Source organism: Cibotium barometz, chromosome 64, assembly GCF_041138505.1.
Source record: "Cibotium barometz isolate CiBa-2024 chromosome 64, ASM4113850v1, whole genome shotgun sequence".
Taxonomy (NCBI): Eukaryota; Viridiplantae; Streptophyta; class Polypodiopsida; order Cyatheales; family Cibotiaceae; genus Cibotium; species Cibotium barometz.
The window spans coordinates 2192501-2216876 of record NC_141109.1 but is presented as its reverse complement, the minus strand read 5'-3'; the positions used below and the strand labels follow the sequence as shown (position 1 = coordinate 2216876).

The 24376-nt window shown below is 41.4% G+C and overlaps 1 protein-coding gene across 1 annotated transcript in view; it reads left to right on the top strand.

The window, feature by feature from the left end:
- Positions 1-3510: 3510 nt before the first annotated feature.
- Positions 3511-24376, top strand: part of LOC147603201 (GRAS family protein RAM1-like) — a 28926-nt gene continuing 8060 nt past the window's right edge. The window contains exon 1 of the mRNA XM_086796546.1: positions 3511-4373. The gene's annotated coding sequence lies outside the window, so the exon portion shown is untranslated. The remainder of the gene's footprint in view (positions 4374-24376) is intronic.

Here is a 24376-nt window from a genome sequence, read left to right as displayed (position 1 = left end):
ACCATACATAGGCACTTTCTTGTTATTAATATTAAGCATGCATTGGGGGTTTTAAAAGGTCCTCAAGTGTGTTCTTATAATTCTCTCCTAGCCAAATGAAAAATAGCCATGTATACAATCACAATTCACATCACTTCACCTAGGCTATATGCTTGTAGTGTGACCCCAAAATTGTAGGATATTACCTTTACAAATGCCCATTCTCACTTAAAAATATCAAGGAGATTATTTCATAGGTGTGTAAGCTACTTTAGAAACCAACGTTCATGTGCTCATGATGGAGATTACCTTTGTGAAAAATTTGCTAATGACCTCAACTCCTAGCTAGCCTCTTGTGTTGCCTTGCTCTAGCCAAGGCCCAAAGCTCATAACACCTTTTATTGCTTTCTTTATTCAAACTAAATAATCCTTCCATTTTGTACTAAGTAGGAGTGTATAATCTATTACCTCTTAAATTATGCTTTGTGCCAAATTTGTGGTGACACCAAAATCCCCCTTTTATGAACCATATAATGTTGACTATCCATATAAAGAAGAGTTGTGGGGTGGCTGCAAGATAAGAGGCACCACTTTTGACAGTTGGGCACCTTGAAGGGAGCCTGAAAACACGCATCTCCACAACTTAAAGATCCAATCTCTCATGGTTATGTTTGGAATTTTGTGGCATGACATTTGGGGCACATATCGTACATATGGCACCCCTTGACCGAAAATCCAAGTTCTTTTAGAGTATGTTTCATTGCACCAAAGTTTTGTTGTTTGCACTGTCTAACTTCCTTGACTATAGTATATGTCATGCATAAAATGCTTAGTACTTCTGCATCCAAACTCCAATGATCATCCCAATTTGTACATGAAAAGAACACATTGCAAAGAGCTCAAATGGATTTTTAAAGGCATTTATTTATTTATTAAATTAATTTTTCTCTACTTAATTCTGTAAAACAACATGTGATTTTCTATTCAAGATCTTGGCAAATGTGAAGCTCATCGTTGAAGATCCAACAATGAGAAGTTGGACAAATATGTTTAGAATCAGGCCATACGGTCAATTTGTAATTTTAACTGGTTAAATTTCTTTTCATGTCTTCTGTTAAAAATTCACTTAGTTCACTAGAGGGCCTATAGAAGATTAGTATTTTAATTATATAAATTTAATATGACCCTCATTGTACTCCAATTTCTTGTGGATCAAAGTAGTTGTCATGATGAATTTAACAAAAAAATGAATTGAGTGAATTTGAGTAAGGAAAGCCCATTTTTCATCCATGGATCTTAATAAATAAATTCCTCTTTATTTGGCCAAAGTCTAAAACAAAGTCCACCTATTAGGCATTAGTGTTTCACCAAACCTGGAGAGGCCACATAAGTATCTTGCCATCTCATCATGCCATCTCAACAAGGTTGACTCTCTAAAGCCTACATGGCACGCTACATCACATGCATACATGTCATTACCACGTAATAAAGAATGCCCATGTTATCTTGCCACCTCAGCACAGTCAACTCGGTTGACTACCTCTTGCCTACATGACATGCCACATCAGATACATGCATGGTATTGCCACCTCACCTTTGAGCATGAGGAATGGCCACGTGGAGGTTCCATGTTAGCAAATATTAGCCATGTGGCAAAGCGCCCCGCAACCTCACCATCATTTTCTTGGTTTTTCAATTTAAAAAATAAAAAAATCATTACTAAATTTAGATTTTTTGTTTAAAAAATAGAAAAATTTAAAAGAAATACATATAAAATTTATTTCTCAAATAAAATTTATTTATCAAATAAATAGATATTATTTAGTAATTAAATAGGTATTATTTAGTAATTAAATAGGTATTATTTATTAGATAAATAAATATTATTTATTAAGTAAATAAATATTATTTATTAGGTAAATAAATATTATTTATTAGATAAATAAATATTATTTTTTAAAATAAATAATTAAATTTAAAAGATTAGTTAAAATTGAAAAAATTCTAGATATTATCCATAATCTAGTTCCAACCAATGAAATGCATACTAGCATAGTATATATGGCCTAAGTTTTTGAGTCACCCCTCACTAATTTTGGAGTTTTTTCCATTCTCAGCATATTATGTATTACTTTAATCTTTATTATCTTCAAATTTAAGCTTAATGTCTTTGTGTTTACCTCTTAGCATGGATTCAGAGTAGAAAAAGCCTATAGGCAACAAGAGCCCCCAATCCACTTTATTCATGGAGGAGCAAGCAAGGGTTTGCATGAAGGATCAGAGGAGAAGAGATTGTGAGTGCAAAGCAAGGGCTCAAGCATTATAGTGCATGGCAGGTTCGATTTTGATAAGGTGTCATCTCGTCCTCCCCACCCATTCTCCACATCTTTCCCATGGCCCCACTCCACCTCCTTCTCCTGCTCATTCTTCCACAATTCTTTCTCCACACTATTTTGAGCCCTTTGCCACTCCTGTTGCCCATGCGATTTTGCCAGTCTATCCTTGGGTGCTACCCACGAGGTGGACACTCCTATCTTCGGTGCCTCTCCACCTTTTGGCACGCCCTCTGAGGTTGGCAATCCTCTCTTGGGTGTCACCCATGAGTTGGCCAGTCCTCTATTCCTCTCCTTATTTAGGTGCATGCTCCGAGCGTGCCACTCCATTCTCAGGGCACCTCCCATGAGTTGGCCACTCTCCTACTGGGTGCCTCTCCATCTTCGGGTACACCCTCCGAGCTTGCCACTCCATTCTCGAACGCCTCCCATGAGCTTGCCACTCCTCTACTCGTCAGTACTCATCTTCTCACGGACATCCTTTTCTAGGTCTGATGCACAAAACTGTGCCAATGCTATCTTCAACAAGTACTTTGTTGACCTCGATGTGGCATCACAGTCTAGTGTGCTAGATGCATTACTTTGTCGCTTTCATGATTTGTAGTCCACATTCGAGGAGGGCCAATGTTGGTGTGATATTGTCACATACTCCGTCTAGTGACTGCATGAGGGCTCGACCGAGCTTCGAGTACACACGCCGCAAAGAGAGTGGCGAGCGAGTCCGGGGTTTAGAGGTGAGACATCCAGGTCGTAGCACCACGGGCGTCCAAGCTAGTGTGGGCAGGCAGGCCACACTACATATAGCCTAGCGAAATGGGGGACTCCTCATTTTGCAGGCGTCCGACTAGTGTGAGCAAGGCAGACCACTACATATACCCGAGTGGGATGGGAGACTCCTCATTGTGCTCTACGACTGGGAGCTTACGTAGAGCCAGGCCTTCTCCTCATTCTACTTATTCTACTCTACGACTGGGAGCTTAACTAGAGACTCCTCATTCTGCTCTACGACGACTGGTATTAGAGTATGAGGTAACATCCTTACCCGCATGAACAGAGCATGAGGTAACATCCTTACCCGCATGAACGAGGCAGGCGGGCCCACTAAGGCTTTTGTTGAACCATAGAATTGGATTTTTTTTGAAAAAGGAAATCGGATCTTATCTCGTAAGCAACTGTGTGTGGTGGTGAAAAAATGGAAGCTTGACAGGGAGGCGGCAGGGCGCATACAGGAGAGGGCAATCTCTCTCTATCTCTCTCATCATCTACAAGGGAACTGGGAGAGCAGAATCACAAGGAAAAGAAAGGAGCTCTCATCTCTCTCTATCTCTCATCGTCCAAGACAGCCGGCAGCGGAATTGTGGTGGGGGGGCGTATCACCTCCTCTCTCTTGCCTGAGTTTCTCTCTTGCAGCCATCTCTTTCGTGTGTTGTGCACACGTGATAGAGATGACCACAGGTGGTAGCCTTGAACCTGGGCTAGCCAATCAAAAAGGGCTTTGAGCCTTTTCTCTTAGCCAAGAAGACCACATGTGCTTGCATACAGGCCAAGAAGACCACGTGCGCTAGTCACAACACGTGCACAAAGCGTGTTGGGGGGCGCACACAGCTGCGAATCGTGGGCAATAGAGCCACCATAGCACGCGGAAATGACAGCCTGCATAACGTCAACATACTGCAACAACACTGCCAGTCACAACACGCGCACACAGTCAACCGCATGAGGAGAGATTTGACCGCTCTCTCTCTTCGTCTCATTGCTTACAGGCTGAGGGGTGCGTGTGCTCACTACGTTGCAAAGTACTGCAGCTCCTCTGCACTAGCTGGGAACACAACGATAGCGGCCACAACAACACGGCCGTCAAAAGGCAGTGCACGAACAATAGTGTGCCGCGAGGCGCACAACCGTGTGCAGAGCAAAGCTCTCTCTCTATCTCTCTCTTTAAGAAAGAAAAGGTGGGGAACACACTACAGAATCTCTCCCTCCATTCAGTGGCGCAGTAAATCAATTTGTTGCCGCAACACACGCCACCTCGTCTCAGGCACAACTCGGAGGATATTGCGGGTAGCTACCCTCCATCTTTTTATCTATTTATTTTCATTGAATATTATTTTCCACATATTTAGAAAAAGCATAATTTAATTTAATTTTTTTCCAAAATGTCTAGTGGGGGTAGTCCACCCTTAAGGGGTCTAGGAAATTTTTCTTGTATTCTATCCTCCATTTTCGGCCTTTCAAATAGGCTGAGCTTGGCCACATGCACTGAGCAAAAACAGGCTCACCGAACCAACACTTTATCCGCTCCCTCGGTCTCACGTGAGACCTTGGATGTGTCCATTGATTTAGAGCCCATTGCACCCCTGTTCGTAAAAGACCCCGAAGATCCCGTGGGTCCATCTGCAGTGCTGGGACACCACAAACTTATTTGATGACCAGTTCGTAGTAGAGGCTGGCAATGCTTATGACTACCTGGAGGATGATCTCTTGGATGAGGAGGAGTATAGAGACGATACTCTCCACATTGATACCACGGATAGAGATGAGTCGGATATAGATATCTCTAGAGAGTCCATCTCACAACTGTTTGCTAGGACCAAAGAACTTGAAAGAGGCCAATCTGAGATTTTGACTATCTTGAGGAGCATCAACGAGCGTTTAGATGCTATTCCGGCCACTCCATCAGGGAGTACATTTGTGCAGCAACTAGCGCAACGGAGGGTGAGATTCCCTTCTCCAAGGGACATAGGGCCCAGCGCAAGTAGGCACGCCGTAGCGTCTTCCAAGCGAGCCGTAGCATTTGCTAATCTTCTCAAGAATCTTAAGCCGCCGAGCTTTGGGAGAGAGGAGAAAGAGCACAACAAGGATTTGGTAAATATCTTTGTACATAAATGGTCGAATATTCATAACCTTAGGTAGACACGTGAGGATATGGCAAAGCATATAAATGGTGGATGAGTTTGGCTGATAGTTCCAGATGTCCTTTCACCTGGGTGGATTTTGAAATGTGGTTTCGAAAAGATCTTGGCATGAGTGAGATAAATGCGATGCGTGGCATTTCTCTCACCTAGTACATCTCCAACTACCACAAGATTATGCTTAAATTGAAAGGGATCAAAGAAGAGTAAGAAAATAAAATTTATGCTTTCATTGCTTTGAGAGCGAGACATAACAAAGTAGCATGTCCTAAGTTGGGTACTGGAGGGAGTTCTAGTGACACCAAGGAGATGAAATCCTCCCGAGACAAGTGCATACCATCCAGAGGTTACTACTCAGTTCCACAGAGTTCCAAGAGGTAACTGTATGTTATACGGATAGTATCCATTCTTGCTACATTACACAAGCCATGTGGTAGCCACCATCGGGATTTGGTCCATCTATATAGGATAGGTGGCCGTAGAGTCAACGTCATAGTAGATGATGGGGCCACGCACAACTTTCTTAACTATGCATTGGTTAAGAAGTTGCACTTACCCAAAACCAAAAGTGATCACTCATAAGTACATATTGTTTCATTAGCGAATGGTCATGACAAACCATTTGGGACACGGTGGTTTTGGGTGTACCTTTGGCTATGCAAGACTATGAGACTAGATTGGATTTCCAGGCCATGCACTTAGCTAGAGCATATATATATCTGGGCAAGGAATGGTTGTATAACCTCAACCCTACCCTGAGTCATAGTAGTTACTATCATAATAGCCTAGAGTTTGTGTATGAGGGTAGAGTTGCGAGGCTACAGGGTGAGCGAGAGGTTCTAGCTGCATCCCTTATATCTTCCTAGAGTTGTGTCGTGCCTTCGACGCTAACTATATCTCCAAGGTATATATTTATACCCTACTATATCATTTTGTTTCCATAGATGAAACAAGTTTGAATAATGTTATTTCCGTAGATGAAATAAGTGATAAAGTTAATGTTTTCGTTTGTTGAAACTAGAGAAAACTTAATTAGCATTGGTGGATGAGACCCCTGTTTGTTAAACACTGTCTTGTTGTCTTTTGAACAAAAACAACAATCCAAGGCAGAAACCAAGTAGATAAAAACTAATAAGTACGTAGCTACTTTATGTTCTTTATTGCAAGAGTTTAGGGATGTTTTTCCCATTGAGGATTTGCCAAATGATGTTCCACATAGAGAGAAATTGACCATAGCATTGAAGTACTTCCTAGGTCAAAGCCCATAAGCAAGCCTACTTTACAAGACCAACCACTCCGAGGCATAGGAGGTGGAACAGAAGATAGCCGAGTATGTGAGGAAAGGCTTTATTAGATCGAGTTCTTCATCTTGGGCATCGCCCATTCTTTTGGTTAAAAAGAAAAATAGACGAGTATGTGAGGAAAGGCTTTATTAGATCGAGTTCTTCACCTTGAGCATCACCCATGCCGTTTGGTTTGAAGAAAGCGCCAATGACTTTTATGACGCTTATGGATGGTGTGCTACGTCCATATCTAGGAAAATTCATAGTAGTTTTCCTAGATGACATACTTGTTTATAGTAAGTCGAGGACAGAACACTTGCAACATTTACAGGTGTTCAGATTGCTTAGGGAAAACAAGCTATTTGCAAAGGAAAGCAAGTGCACATTTTTTGCTAAGGAAATTCATTACCTAGGCCATATTATATCCGCAGAAGGAACGTGGATGGACCTTGAGAAGGTGGAATCCATTCTCAAATAGCTTGAGCCAAGAAATCTAGAAGAATTTTAAATTTTTCTAGAATTGTCAAGCTTTTACTGACAATACGTGAGGGACTATGTGAAGATTGCAGTCCCCTTAACGGATCAATTTTAAGAACAAAAGATAAAACTATTCATTGGGAGGATACCCCAACGAAGGATTTTTGAAAAACTCAAAGTGGCCATAGCATCGGTACCTATTTTGAGTATTGTGGATCCCAACAAGCCGTTTGTAGTGGAGATAGATGCGAGTGGGGAGGCCATTGGGGCAGTTTTAATGCAAAGGGGACACCCTGTTTCATAAAGCAAAAATCTTGACCATGCTTAGCGTAACTACTCGGCTTATGAACGAGAGTTACTAGCTATTCTTCATGCTTTGAAAAAGTGGCGACATTACTTTTATGGTGTGCTACTTTTGAGGTCCAGACAGACCATGAAAGTCCGAAATGTCTTTCTAGTCAGAATGAGTTAAAGGGTAGAAAAGCTCGGTGGGTGGAGCTCCTACAAGAGTTTGACATAAAACTCCATTACCAGAAAGGTAAGTTTAACGTAGTGGCGGATGCGCTAAGTCACATGCCGATGGTGAATGAGCTGAGTTTCATTGTAATCAAAAGTAAATTCTTGGAGGTATTTGTGAGCATGGCTTGCTGTACATGTGCGCACTTGCTAGCAACCTACACCTTCCTCATTGGAAAGTCCGAAGCGACTAGCCGAGGTTTCCATGAGCGACTAGCCGAGGTTTCCATGAGAAGAAGAGCGTGACCTAGTCTGGAGAGACTAGGTGAGTCTCTTGGGTTATGTATTGAGAATGAAGAGCTTGGGGGTGGACCCTTACAACCATTTGACAACACTGGTTAATTTGGGGGTGATAAAGTTTGTCAAGGGGAAAAGTACACACACTATTCCATTGACGATGATGAGAACCTTCTCTAAAAAGAAAGAGTTTGCATACCAACTATTTTTAGGTGCCAAATTCTTTGAAAGTCACGATAGACCAAGTGCTGGTCATCCCGGGATACAAAAGACCTATGCACTAGTTAAAAGATAGTTTTATTGGCCTAGTTTGTTTAAGGACATTGTGTGGTGGCTGGGTGATGGCCTATATAACACCACAAGCAGACACATAAGAAGAAAATGTATAAGGATAAAAAACTTGGGGACACTAGGATCTCATCTCAAAAAGCACCAATCAACTTAGACTGTTTCCTCTAACTTTTGGCTGACACAAATGGATACCTCTAAACCTTCAATCCGACTTGACTGCTACCTCTAACCATCCTCCTCGGTCAGATTAAACCACCAAGAGTTTTGATCTTCAACCTAGATGCCTTGGCTAACCCCAATTGACAAGTAGTTGACTCGAATCACTCCCAACTAATGCAGACATATCAATTATTAACTGTCTCCCGAATCAAACACCAACTAATGACCCCAAGCAAAACACTGTCCATAAACATCAGAACACTTTAAAAACTTGCTTTAGAACTCCATAACTCTTGTCAACACTCCTTTGTGAGCTTGAATTCACCTTAGATACATAAATGATAGAAAACCACCTCCGAAATGCTCCTTTTGTCTTCAGTTCAAAATGAGTCCTCCTGGATCCTCTACAATCCTCTGGCACACTAGCTTTCTTCTTATAGCCACTACCCTAGGGACTTATCAAACTCCTGGTTGATCCTCTTCTGACCCCCTCTTAACAGAAAACTCACTCAAATGACTGATGCAGAAATGATCAAATTCTAACCATAGTTTAGAACAGATGCCTGCACTTGATTCGAGACACAGAAACACGTCCGCCTGTCCTTTAGAGTGTCCTCTAGTGATATCCAACTATAAATATTTGACCATGAACTCCTTAGAACCTATCACCTCTCCTTTGCTGATGCCCTGTCAACACTAATCTGCCCTAGTAGTTGCTCGTAAACTGGCTTGGATGACGACGCATAATCCGACCCCAATATGAGTCCTCCTTGATCTCTTATTGTTCTCTTGGTCCCTCTAGCCTCAATGTCTCAACCCCAAAACCATACTAAACATCCTCTTACGCTCTGCAGACCTTCTGCTAACATTAATCCAAATGGTCTTGACTGTTACCAATTTTTCTTTCGGAGACAGAACCAACCGACTCAGAAGCCCTACCTGGATCAATTACGTTCTCTTTTATGTCCACCAAATCCTTCTAGCCCTTAGGCTATCCTGCTTTTACGAAGATATGACTCTAAAGATTCTTTGCTGCGCCCACAACTGACTTACTATTGATTGATCTGACTACTAATTACTAAGTGACTGACTCAATTGGAGCAGACTTTACTATAGATGCCTCTTGAAAGGTAGGGCAGTGGCCTTTTTTAAATCTTCATGTGGTTCTTCTTTCTTGGTGAACTAGATGTGGATGGGAAGGCTTGTGAACGGTTAGGCGAAGTTGGTGTGGGTGGATTCGCAGGAGGAGGTGGCATTACATTTCCTTGATGTTGAAGGTTCTTCCTTGTTTTTGTGACTCTCTTTGAGATATAGATGCGGCAATTGTTTTTCTGTGGGATGTTTAGGTTTATCGTACTCCCTATTACCATGGCCACGTGATTTTTGGACTCAGCATTCGTCTCCCACTTTTAAGTATTCCCACGGGCATTACAAAAAGCTTCCCAACCAAGAGTTGGATATCATGGTGGATATGAATTTTCATTGAACCATGCACTTTTAGGTTCTTCTTCTTGAGAAAAATTACTTTCACATTGTCAAAATTATGGGGAGTATGCACATCAGAGCAGAAGCAATAGTTGATGGCAAGATAGAGCAACATATATGAGAGCAAGAACACAAGATGTATAGAAAGCTTCTATATTACCTTCTATTTTAGCCACTCCAAAATTGGCTTAACCTTCACCTTCAAGTGTTGTGTTGTGTTGTGTTGTGTTACAAAAAGTGAAGCCTCCTTCCCTTTATATAGGGTTCACCAAGGGCTAGGATTGAGGGCTAGGATTGGGCCAACCCTAGATCCCTTTCCACCCACATGTCCACTTTATTTAAGGTGTGTTCACACCTACATGACCTCTTTCTCTCACCCTTTACCACTTGTACATCATATATTTCAACACCTCCTCTCAATGCCACCATGGGATAATGCCAAACATGGAGCAAGGTGAGCATTGGACATACAAGAACAAACTGACCCCCTCTCAACCATAAGATAAATTCATGACAAGGTAGGTAGCTTTTATAAATTAGGCTTTTACAAAAAAGATGAGTTATAGAGTAATGTGGTTCACTCCCAATTCTAATAAGCATGCTTCACTCCTCAACTAGAAGAGTTGCTCGCTATGTGAGGAACTTATAAAATTCCCCTCAACCTTAGTAACATCTTTAGTACCATCTCTTCCATAGTGGTTTCATGCACCAACCTTGTTGCTCCTTCGCTTTGATGAAACCATCTTCTTGCAAAAGATAATCTTCAAGTGGGATTTGGATGTACCATTCTTCATTACATTGGTTTCATTGGTTGCATCTTTGTGCTTCTCCAATCCTTTCTCATGGTAGTTACGCTTCATGCGTACATGTCTCCTTCCAATCATGCTAGCTTCCTTTAGACTAACACAAGGTTGCCACACATGTTTCAATAGCTTATGCATGTGCTTCTCAATATGCTTCTTGTTTCCACCTTCCACTTCATCATAATGCCTAAATACATACACCAATGTGAACATTGATTTAGGAGAGGTCTTACCACTTGTTTATCAACACAAGGGCAGTGTCTAACTCCATTACAATATAATAGATGACTTCCATGCATACGAGTTTATCAAAAAAACCTAGGATTGGATTTTGATGTGTTGAATTTTGTTTAGTTTCAAAAATTGTGCATGCCTTGCTATTCCCAAGCGAGAACCGCACCAAATAATTTCTTCCTCCGCTTGCCTTGAGCTTGAGAGAAATGAGGAAAAAACCTTTGGAGAAGGGTTTTTTTCTTCAAAAAACCTTCATTAAAAAAAACATAAAGGTTTTTAAACCTTTGCAAATGGCGTTTTTTTTCTCTAAAAAATGGGCTACATCATGCACTGCTTGACGATGAGTGCTTTGCTCAGCTTCATTATACTACTGTGCTTGTACCATCATGTGCCGCTTACCACGCTACTGTAGCAAAGGCGCGCTAGTCCGTCGAGACGGACTGTGATGAAAACGACTTCAAACCTGACAGCGATCGAAAATGTCGACGGACGACAGAGTGCTGAGAGATGGATGGCGACGATTGCGTTTCGTTGCCAGGTGCGCGTCTGCTGAAGCTTATGCTTGTGATGTAGCAGCCAATATTCCAACACTTGGCTTAACCACCATACAAGGCAGTAGGTGTAGATCGGACGGACATTGGAGGTGACGGAACTTTTGTTGGATGGAAAAAATGCACGGCGACGAAAAAAATAGAAAACTGCTCTCTTCTTGGTTTAGGTACAACACCCCTCGGTAGCTCCGAGAGCTTCACATCTCAAATTGAGGAGCTGTACAGCTTCACAGGCTTGGAGATGCATATGTGGTACATAGTACTTTGAATTGTAATTTTGTGGCCAAAATCATGTTTCGGGCGCGTCTCGGTCTCTATTCTATCACTACTACAAGGTAGTTTTTGGCAGTTTCAGGAAGTTTTGGTTATTGCAGTGCAGCAATGCATTTTGGGAGTGCAGACATTGTTTGCACATGTATTGTTGACATTGGGTTATGTACATGTACTTTGGTCAGCTCTGGTGACCTACGGGTTATGCCTGCTCTGCTAAAGTATTGCTAAAGTATTGCTACAGTAGTCACGGAAGATATTGTTGTGTTACAGGTTGCATACGAAAATTGTATGTTGTAATTTTTTTATTATTGCAGGAAAACATGTCTAGTTTCAGAATCAATTACAGTTAGGGAGATTATTCCCAACTTTCGGGACTGTGTCTATGCTGATCACATAGAAGAAAAGGCTTTAGATAAGGACTCTTCTTCAAAAAGCAAGAACACATCAGAACATGCCTTCTAATCTAATTCAAGTAGAGGTAGAGGTAGAGGTTGTGGTTGAGGCCAATGTGGTGGTTGACAAGGAAATCACAATTCTAGACAACAACAGTCCAATGATTCACAACAACAATCATACATAGGTGGAAGAGGCCAGTCTAGAGGCAGGGGGAGTCAAAAACGTCGAGGTGGTTGGAAAAGAAATCAAAATGCAAATAGCATAGAGTGCTATTATTATGGCAAACGAGTGCACATGGCAAAGGACTGCTATAAAAAGTAGAAAGACATTAAAAGTGAAAAGTTCTAGCAAGGCGACTATGCATCATTTAGTAAACAGGGAGGTGATAACATAAGTGAGCATCTATTTATGATGTAGCACATGCTCAGTTCCATAATAAGAGATGTGTCAGGATATCAAGATACATGGTATGTGGATTCTGGCGCCTCTAACCACATGACTAGTCAGGCTGAGTGGTTTAGAGACATGCAAAAAAATGAAAAAACCAGGTTATGTAGAAATAGGTGATGATACTGCACATCCCATTGCGCATGTTGGTAAAGTTCCATTGTCTATGCAGGATGGCAAAATGAAGTACTTGGCAGATGTACTTCATGTTCCAAATATTACAAAGAACCTGGTTTCTGTTGGACAGATGGTTGAACAGGATCTGCAACAAGTGAGGCTTAATCCTTGAGGATGTTTTGTGGAAGACTTCAAAAATCAATGTCACTTGGTTGCAAAGGGTAACAGAAATGGCAGGATATTTACTTTGGATGTCAACATGCCTAAATTAAAGGCAGCCATGTTTACGCATGGAACATGTGTCATTGAAGATATTGACATATGGAACAAGCGCATTGGTCATGTGAATGTACAATGACTAAAGTCTATGCAGGCCCAAAATATTATTGTAGGTTTGCCAAAGTTTAAGGTTGATGGTATGCACAAAGTATGTGAAGCATGCCAGCTTGGTAAGCAAACCAAACATGCTTTCCCACATGAAAAGCATATCAGCGCAAGGACATTAGATAACGTATATTCAAATGTACGGGGACAAATCAAGATTGCAACGATTGACCACACTAGGAAAGTGTGGGTTTACTTCATGAAGGAGAAAAGTGAGGTGCTTGCTCACTTTCAGAGATTTAAAGCCTTGGTCGTCGAGAAGGAAAAAGGCATGCACATAAAATGCCTAAGATCAGATGGTGGGGGAGAATATTTCTCCAATGACTTCAACAATTTCTTGAGGAAGCAAGGAATCAAGAGAGCTTACATGCAGGTACACTTCGCAACAACAGAATGGTGTTGCAAAAAGAAAAAACAGGCACATTGCAGAAGTGGCACGTGCCTTGAATATGCCACATTATTTTTGGGCAGAAGTAGTAGCAACTAATGTGTACTTTATGAATAAGACACCCGCTGTTGGCAGTTCATGGTATGATGCGTGAACAGAAGTTTACAGGCATAAGACCCGATGTGTATCACTTGAAAGTGTTTGGGTGTATTTCATATGTGCATGCTCCTGATGAAGAGAGAACAAAGTTGGATACAAAGGCATAGAAATGTATCTTTATTGGTTATGCTGTGGAGCAGAAAGATTATAGATGTCATAACCCTACCACTGGTGATGAGATGCAAGTAAGCAGAGATGTTGTCTTTGACAAGATGAGTAACTGGTATGCACCAGTAGTGAAGGCAACAGAAGATGCACATGTAAGAAGTGCTGATGCTGCACCACATGTAGAGAAACAATCACAAGTTCTTAGTGGACCTGGAGAGTCCTCTAGTAGTGGATATAATGTTAGCCCATGGTCAGGTAGGTTGAGGATAGATGCATGTATACACATGCATCACACAGAGGGAAGGAGAAGGTGTCAGCAGGTCACTCATATGTGGATGGTGACTCTAGCGGCTTTGAGAGCAGAGCCTTAATTGAGGAGCTTGGCATTCCGTCTATGGTTACTCTTGGTGTAAGGAGAATGAGGAATGTTTTGAGGACACTTGGTAGTGATCCAGGTGTACGCAAGTCTATGAGGAATGTTTTGAGGACACTTGGTAGTGATCCAGGTGTACGCAAGTCTATGAGGGTTATGTACCCTGTTCACAGGCGCGCTGAGATATGATGGATATACAACCAGCCCATCATTATGCTTACATGGTTAAAGTAATACAAGAATTGGAGCCCACTTGTTTTGAGCAAGCACTTGGAAATATGAAATGGGAAGATGCCATGAATGAGGAGATGGTAGCATTGGATTCAAATGCAACATGGGAGTTAGTGCCTTTGTCTAAGGAAAAGAAGGCAATTGGATATAAGTGGGTGTATAAAGTCAAGAATAACGTTGATGGTTCAGTGCAGGTATAAGGCAAGATTGGTGGCCAAAGGCTACGCACAAACTTATGGCATTGACTATGAAGAGACATTCAGATCGATTGCAAGAATGGCAACCGTGAGAGCTGTCATTGCTATGGCTGCATCAAAGGGTTGGTCTTTACATCAGATGGATGTAAAGAATGCCTTCTTGCATGGTGATTTGTAGAAGAAGTTTACATGATGCAACCACCAGGGTATGAGAGTGATGCACACCTAGATTTTGTGTGCAGGTTACGCAAAGCCTTGTATGTCTTGAAGGCATGGTAAAACAAGATCAGGGAGTATCTTGTTACCATTGGATTTCAGATATCTAAGACAGATTTTTCATTTTATGTGAAAAAGAAAGATAGAGGGATCATTCTATTAGTCATCTATATGGATGACTTGATTATTATTGGTGATAGTGATGTTGACATACATGATGTCAGAAGTCTTTTAAAGCAAAAGTTTGAGATAAAGGATTTGGGTGAGCTCTGACATTTTTTGGGCATAGAGGTGGTGAGATCACCTCATGGCATTTTGTTATTGTGCAGAGGAAATATGGCTTGTACAAGTATGGTATGACGGGCTGTAAGCCTATTTTAGTGCCATTGGAGCAGAACACAAGGCTTTGTGTAGATACAAGTGAGCTTTTGGAGGACCCCACTACATTTTGACACATAGTGGATAGCTTGATATACATGATCATTACTAGGCCAAGCTTGAGTTATGCTGTTGGACTAGTGGGATAGTTTATGCAGGCCCCCACTAGGAAGCCACACTTGGATGCGGCTAGATGGATTCTCAGGTACATAAAGTCCACAGTTGATTATGGAATTTTCTATGAGGCTGGTATAGAGATACAACTACATGGGTACACAGATGTTGATTGGGCTGGTAGTGTTGTACAGGAGATCTACCAATGGTTTTATGTTCTCATTTGGGATTTTTGCTCTATGAGTTAGAGCAATAAGAAGCAGCCAACAATTGCCTTGCCAAGTACAGAGGCAGAGTACAGGGGTAATGTTATGGGGGCTACCACAAGAGGGAACTCTACACATTCACGTAATGGATGAGCAATAGATCACAACCGTCGTAGGGTACTTACCAATGATTCGATCTCGAGTCCCTTGAGGCCTCCAAGCTCGCGTGTCAATCTCCAAACTCCAAGCTCCACCTCCACACTGTCACCGTGGAGTTGCTCACACCATCACATAGGCCAATCACTCCCTCTCTCACTCTCTCACACCAGCATAAGTACACAAGCATGAAAGAGGCACAATGCTAGAATGCTCTCACTCCTCACTCTCTCCCTCAAGTCCCAAGAGGGGAGCTCTCAATAGCACAAAGGGGATTGTGTCTTTTCATTTTATAAGAAAATGCCTTATATACATTTGGCCCTTATTCACACTTAGGCACCCAAAACTTACTTACTAGGCACCTTGGGTGGCTAATATCTCATAATGTACAACCTTTATAGTGCTTTTTCATGACACTTATTAATGTCCTCAATTTAGGATCATGTTGTTAATCCAAAATGGGATTAACTTCCCCCCCTTCCTGATGTAGGTTCTGTCCTCAGAACCTGTTACCGAGGTCAGAAGACCTGGTCACTCACTGAACTCATGTCAGTAGAAATTTCATCTGGATTGGCGCTTGCAAAGAGTGTAACGGAATACTGAGTGTGTGAATTCCAAAATCCAGTGTCCACCATGTCTTTGAATGTAACATGCATGTAGGTTGGAAGACATCGTAGTCGATGGTAGTACAACATTATGCCTCTATCTGAAGGCCCTTGATTCATGTCAAACTTCAAGTGCTCTGCTTCAAAGCCATCGTAGGCTTCTTTGGGTTGATATATTAGCACCACTAATAATTTCATAAACCTAACACTTGCCACAATGGCGGGATCGGGTGTTCTTCCATGCTCTGATCCATGTCAGCATCTGCTATCTTTGTTCTTGAATATGGCCAAAAGTTGGTGTGAAGATGGGGAAGTTGTAACATACATAATATGAGTCCCTGTTTTTTGCCTCTTGGAATTCCAATGGCATCCACCTTCTCTTGATAGGCATGTACAATAGATCTACCCTCATTGTTGGTGGTGCGCTCATGTATGGCTGTATTTTGGAACTGACAAGAACTCCTTCCTCCAGTCGGGTTAGATTCCAAAATCCGTCAGTTGTGGGTGTTGGGTGTTCTTCATTAGTGATGATGGTGGTGTAGCCACCTCTCGTGTGCACATGATGTTTGTGCACATGATGTGTCCTTCTCCATCTCCTAAAACAGTAGCTAATCATGAATGTGACAATGTAAATTTCCAGCAAATCAGCCAACTGAGGATTGGCGAGCCTTGTATGTTTTGCTACATTTGCCCACAATGTACCCTCTCCAGCCAAAGGAAGTAATTCTTCTAAGTTGGGGCATGGAGCTCGGAGAGGGTATGGTACATAATGCTGCCTTATTTTTAGTGTGACTGCTGAGTATGCCTCTGGCATGATGTGGCGGTGGGTAGGATCAAATGGAGTAATCTCCATGAAAACTTTGAACATGAGCTTTGGCTTTAAAAGCGGATTGCCTGCTCAAATAAATTCCTCGTACTTTGCAGCTCGCAAAGAATCCAAGATATTATTTCAGGGAAAGGCGCAAGGTCATCTTGTGGAGTGAGATTGCATACCTCCTGAGGTTGCCATGGTGGGGATGGGTTAGCTGTCAGTACCTCCTTAGGGGCGAGAGTGTTAGTGGGATACTCTATCTTGGGAGGAGAGAAAGAAGAGTAAATATAGTCAGCTTGGGAGGAGTTAGTAGGTGGCGTGCTAGGATAGGGGTTAGGAAGCTTACTGGCTATATTAGAATATACAGGGTAAGTGGATTTTGAAAGTGAAGAGGAACTTTCTTCTTGTCCTTGACCGGAGCTAGAGGGTGGGTGGTTAGGCTTATGGGCTTTAAAAAAGTTTTGTATTTTGGGAATTTCTTCATTATTGATATCAGGGTAGTTTATGCGAGTGTCATCAAAATTATATCGTACATTGGTGAGCATAGCTTCTAAATGCTTGTGGATATTAGTATAGATTTTAAGTATGCCGACAGAGGGTGATATAATGTAGACTCAGGGAGATTCAAATGTTGGTGAGTGTTATACACCTCCAGCAACCCATGACTGATAACCCATTGGTAAGTATTTTCTACCACCTCGTAGTTGGCTGGCGTCTGCGGTATGCCATCTGGAACAAACAGGTCGAGTTTTTCGATACTGTTCCAGTATTTCTGAATTTTGAAGCCGTGACCCCAACTATGTAGGTTTAGCACTATAGGATGTAAGGGGTAGAAGAATATGTCTTGTGGGTTAGTTAATACAAGGTCGCCCCTCAAAACTCCCATGATTATGGTTGGGTGAGAATCTCTTTCAGTATTTTGTTTAATTAGTGTTAATTCTCCTAGGCCTATATCTTCAGCTAGGTTTATATCATATTGAAGTAACATAGAGGGTTAGTGTAGATAAAAACAAGGAAGGAGTGTGAGGAGGGGCGGCGTTAAGTTACTGGCAGTAGAGCTGGCCTAACTCCGTCGAGCCGTGCTCAAGGAGGATACATAGATCATCGTTTTGGCTCCGAGCGTTGACTTCTTTCTTGTGCCGCTATAGCTGATGCACTAGATCTTGCAGCAGGCGGGAGTCGATATTGCTGAGGTGGTTGGAAATTATCGTTTCCCTGATCATCCTCTCAGCATCCATCTCTTCAAATCTCCTGGTTGCATCTTCTTGGGCTCATCGGGCAGTTGCTTCCCTTTTTCTTGTGCTTCAGTAATTTGATGGAGCCTTTGCACCGCAAACCTTTGAGTTTCTTGTAGTTGCATTGTAAGCTGTGTCACGGCCTCTTGATGCTCCAATTCTTTCCTATGTGCATCTTCCTGGTTTGCACTTATTATTTTGTTGAGGGCTTTGATCTTCTCTGCTATGATTTGTTTGCTTGTTCTCTTTCATGTTGCAAATTATGCGCTCTTTCTTGCTCTGCCTTGAGCTATGCTGCTAGTTTCTCGATTTACTGGTTAAGCACATCTTCATTAGCCTTTGCATTGTCTTGCCACTCCTTGATTTGTTGAGAGAGAGAGAGAGAGAGAGAGAGAGAGAGAGAGAGAGAGAGAGAGAGAGAGAGATGGTGGAAAGGAGAGAGATAGCAAGAGAGAGAGTGAGAGAAAAGAGAGAGAGAGAGAGAGAGAGAGAGAGAGAGAGAGAGAGAGAGAAGGGAGAGAGACGGTAGGAGAGAGAGAAAGAGATGGTAGGAGAGAGAAGAGAGCGATGGGAGAGAGAGACAGAGAGATGGTAATAGATAGAGAGAGAAAGGGATGAGCTATAGGTTGGAGGGGAGGAGTTAGGGGTTGGGTTTGGGCTAGGAGGTGGTGGGAGGATATTGTGGTGGGGAGATTTAAAGAGAGAGAGAGTTTAAAGTAGAGAGAGAGAATTGACAACCCTTAGGAAAGGGAGTGAGGGCATTGGCTTCTTTTCCATGTTATTCCTACTTAATTTTCAGAGTGAGGCCATTGCAGGACTTCTTTACCATGTTTTTCCTACTTGATGTTGGGAGTGCATATTTACATATGTAAGTTTATAATAAGCATGGTTGTGTTGGGGGTAGTGATGTGGCATGTGAGAGTGCAATAAAAGAAATGTTCTCTCTAAAATTCTAGGTATAGTGTATTAATGAAGGGTAATGTTTATATTTAGGACGTAGGAAATTCCATAGGTTAGGGAGGGTTTTAAAGGAAGGTTAGGGAGGGTTTTAAAGGTTTTGATGACAGGTGTTAGAAATCAAGGGGATGTGTTAAAGGGGATGTGTTATTTGAAACTAGAATATACATGATATATGTTTGGTTTTTCTAAAGTATGTAAGGGATGTACAAAATCAAGGAGATTAATAAAGGTATGCTAATTTATACTTGAACTTGAAATATACATGCTGGAGATTATGTAGAAAGGCTCACAAAGTTGTGTGAAGAATATTTTACAAAAAAATATATTCCATACAATTGTATGGAATACTTTATAAAAAAATATTCCATACAATTCAATAAAGATCAAAACTTAAACATGTATATATATTAAAATTCAATATTTCTATTAATAAGTACACTCTAAACAACTCATATTAGATTAACATAAATATTATATTTGATATATAATATTTAATTATATTTTTATGATAATAAATAGGATAGTTTGGCATGCACAAATGCTTTACGCCAACGTGTGTGTGTGTGTGTGTGTGAGAGAGAGAGAGAGAGAGAGAGAGAGAGAGAGAGAGAGAGAGAGAGAGAGAGAGATTGGCACTAAAAAACGTGTAAGATAATAAATTATGCATTAAACAAAAGGGGTTACAAAAAATAAAGATATATTGAGGAACAAGAGTGAAGCTACCTTAGCAAGAGGGGCCACATGTGAGACGAGTGGGGTGTTGGGATTTGTATAGGAGTCCTTTCTGCGCATGTTCGTACATGCAATCGTACGTCGACGGGTGATTGATGAGATGGGGGTTGCATGGTTGAGACATCCAATTTGTGGCTCCAGGGCGATGAAGAGGTTTCGAGCAGATGGGGGGATTGGGAGTTCAATAATAACGAAGGGGAGATGAAGCGTTGCAAAGATGAGGCGGGGGTCGAGTTTGCAAGAAAGAAGAATGTGCCTGACTAGTTACACGAGAGGTTGTGTTCTCTTTCGAGGGTTAATAAGGTATGCTTGAGGATTAACCCAGAATTAGTCAGAAATCAAGTTGGGTTATTCTCTATGTGTAGTGTGATTGTCTTCTACCGGGTAGACCGCCTTCCAAGGTTGAGCTAGGTAGGTGGTTGCAGGAAAGTGTGCTACATGAAAACGTGGTATCCAAGGTGTTCTACATAGGCAAAGGATTTTTCAACGTCTTATTTGTGAAAGGTCAATTGATGACCTGAGTTGTTTGCCAAGGGTCTCCTCTTCTTGGGCCAACGTTTAGTGCATGTGTTTCCTTTTGATCCTTTATTTGATGTTAACAAGAGTATTCAGAATGCATGTTTTGTATAGGTTGAGATTGCAAGCCTTCCAGCATGGCTTAGACCGCTATCCGTCATATTACTCAGTCTTTGGGTTTGGTGCTGTATTTGCCTAATGATGAGGTCAAGCTAATAGCATCTGTATCTCCTCGAACACTACCAAAGAGATGCCTAAATCTTTAGATGTTGACTTGGGTGATTTGGGTATTCTAGAGTTGGGTCTAAAATTAGCTTTCCTAGGCGCTTGCTTTAAATGTGGAGGGTTTGGTCATATAGCAAAAAATTCCCCTGAACAGCCTATGGCTAAAGGGGATGGGGAAAAAGAGGAAAAAAAGATGAAGGGGAGAAAACTATAGATTTAACAACAAGCCAAAAAATGGATTCTAAGTGGTGAAGGTGGTTTGGAAGGAGATTGGGTTCGGGTAAAAGGTAAATCTAGTATACGACAGGCACCGATTGAGGCTAGGAAAAGTCAGCCTAATAAAGGGATAGACAGCAAGAACCCTAAATCCCAAGGTAGTTTGAGCCCTAGTGTGTAGTCTAATCCCTGAAGGATAGTGATAGTCATCCCTCCTCGAAAAAAAAGATTTGATTTCATGGTGGAAGAGGCCTGGAAAGGGTTGCGGAGGGTTGAGGAGGAAGTTGATATGGTCCCAGAAACTGAGCCGTCATGAATAAATTATGTGAATTTTTAGGGTGCACGTGGAATGTAAAAGGGATAAAGGATTAAAGAAAGAATTCCTCTTTTTGGGGGTTAGTTAAGCTATGGGATTATTCAGTTATGGCCATACAGGAGCATAATCTTTTTGGAAAGATTTGTAGGAAGGATAGATTCAGAGATTGGACAATTTTGTATGGGGGTGTAAATATAGGTTATAGTGGGGTGATGACAATAGTGAGAAATGATCTTAGCCCTAGCATAATATCAAATCATCGTAACATTAGGATTCTTATGGTAGAGATTTTGGTGAAGGGAAAAAGAATGTGGCTTATTAATGTGTATGGGACTCATAATCATAAAATCAGATGTGAGATGTGGCATTGGATAGCTAGTTCAAATATTCAAGTCCCTTGTATTCTCTTGGGAGACTTCAATATGGTTGAAAAGGTAGTGGATAGATGTGGTGGAAGCACTATTCTCATAGGCAAAGAGAAAGGCAAGTGGGTGGAATTAAGAAGTGATATGGGCCTGATAGATAGCTAGCATCTAGGGGATTGGAGAGATAACCCGGGTCACACGTATTTTAGCATGCAATATCTCTCCTCCTCCTCCTCCAGAATTGATAGGGTTTTTTAAGCCAACAAGCCTCGTGGATTTCCCACACCCTGAGAGTCTCTATTGATTATAGCTCTTCTCTTTCAGATAATATGCCCTTGAAATGGTGCTGGTTTGCTAATGATGGGGATAATCTTGATTTCTCCTAGTATCACACAAGGAACCTGAGGGTCAATAACCTTCTACTCAAGGATGCTCTATTTTTGGAATATACAAAGGATGCTATTAGAAAACTAAAAAGGAGAGGTGGGTCAGAGGGTGCATGGAGGCATTTTGCCAATGAAATGCTAGGGATTATTAGAGCTATAGGTAAACTGAGAGCAAAGGAAAGGAGGAGTGAAAGAAGGAAATGGGCTACACAACTGGAGAGATTACAAATTAAAAGACTAACAGGTGGTCTTAGTGTTGAGGAAACCATCTTGTACTTCAAATGTCAATCTGGCTTAACGGAAGAGGATGATAGATGTGCTAGAGAGGAGAGATTACAAATTAAAAGACTAACAGGTGGTCTTAGTGTTGAGGAAACCATCTTGTACTTCAAATGTCAATCTGGCTTAACGGAAGAGGATGATAGATGTGCTAGAGAGGAGGAGAAATGGGCTAAATGGATTTTTTTCAATAATAAGAGGAAACCATAAAGTAGTCTTTTTAATCTTTCAAAAGGGGGGAATAGTAGAGAGTGGTGGGGAATATCTTGAATGAGGATGGGCAGCCTCTAAATGACATGATTGTTATGGCTAGGAAGTGGGTAGAATTTATGGGATCTACCCTGAGCTTGAAGGAGGATTGTTCCATGAGAAGATTTCAAGATAAAGACAGGCTGTTGGGGCTAGTCAATCAAACTGTGGATCCATAATAGATGTGGAGGTGGGAATATCTTGAATGAGGATGGGCAGCCTCTAAATGACATGATTTTTTATGGCTAGGAAGTGGGTAGAATTTATGGGATCTACCCTGAGCTTGAAGGAGGATTGTTCCATGAGAAGATTTCAAGATAAAGACAGGCTGTTGGGGCTAGTCAATCAAACTGTGGATCCATAATAGATGTGGAGGTGGAGGAGTGTTGGGTTGCACTCTTGAAGCTGGGAAGAGACAAAGTCCCTGGCTGGGATGGTCTTTCTATAGAATTCTTCATTGCCTTTTGGCCCTCTTTGAAGGATATTGAGGGAGATATTTGCAGGAAATCTTTTAGTACTGACAGCATGGATAAGGACTTTAAAGAAGGTCTTGTTAAGCTAATTCCAAAATTTGCAGGAAATCTTTTAGTACTGACAGCATGGATAAGGACTTTAAAGAAGGTCTTGTTAAAGAAGGTCTTGTTAAGCTAATTCCAAAATAAGCTGCTTGTAGATTTGGACATTGGAGACCCATTACTCTATTGACTATGATTTATAAGATTCTGGCCAAGGTGATTTCCCTCAGAATCACTCCAGTTCTCCAAGAAGTTGTGTCGAAGAGGCAACATGGGTTTATCAAGGGTAGGTCAATCTATGACATTATCTTTGCTGTTATGGAGATGTGGCCCTTAAAACTCAACAAAAATGCATTATGCTATAACTTGACCTAGAAAAGGCATATGATAGAATTCATTGGTCTTTTGTATCAAGAATCATGGAGATGCTTGTATTTGGGATTAAAATGGCAACTTGTACTTATACTCTGTCTTGGGGAGGGTACTCCAATGTGTTACTGAACAGGAGAGTGGTGGGAGGGTTTGAGATCAATAGGTCTGGCAGATAAGGTTGCCCTTTGGCTCCTCTGCTGTTTGCTATGGCGTCTCGTCCTTTGGTGGTGTCACTAGTGAATGCTTGTAGAGATGGAAGCATCACAGTGCTGAAGCTAAGACATAGTGAACAATTGATTATTCAGTGCTTTGCTAATGACTCTTTGCTATTCCTAAGAGTTGAGAACAACAATGTTAGACTCGATCTAGATATTGTACAAGAATTTGCAGTTGCTTCAAGATCCAGATGTAATATCCAGAAATCTAGAATTATTAGTCTGACAAAAGACAATGATTTTGACATGCAAAGTTGAGGGTGTGAGGTAGTGCATAAGGGACAACTTGTTAGATTGTTGGGAACTCCTCTTGTTTGTTAGTGTCACTAACAAACAACTGTGACTGGGCTATTAGCAGGTTTTGGGAGAAGTTAAGGAAATGGGAGGGTGTTAGAGTTCCATTTCATAACAGAATTGACATTTGTAATGCTGTGCTAAATGCTTACATAATGTTTTTATCGCCAGTGTTGGATTTTGGAAAGTGCCATTGGAAAAAAATAATAGGTCCTGTCAGAGATTTTCTATGGAGGAATGGCAAAATGTCTAAAAGGTTCCCAGCTTGGTTGGCCTGGGACAAATTGTCAGTTCCTAAAGGGGAGGGGGGTATAGGAATTTTACATATGCCTTCCCACTGTCCAGCAAGGAGTGCCTTATTGCTCCCTAAATGCCTGCTTCAGATTGAATCTTGGACCATAATGGTTAGGGAGTTAGTTGAATCATTTGAGATGTATGCTAAAGGCAAATGGTTGGACTTGGGATGGAAAGATAAACTATTTTCTTATGATCCTCTTAAAATGTCAAAATGGTTGGACCTGCTTTCAGATTGAATCTTGGACCATAATGGTTAGGGAGTTAGTTGAATCATTTGAGATGTATGCTAAAGGCAAATGGTTGGACTTGGGATGGAAAGATAAACTATTTTCTTATGATCCTCTTAAAATGTCAAATTCTGCATTTTGCAAGATGCTATGCAAAA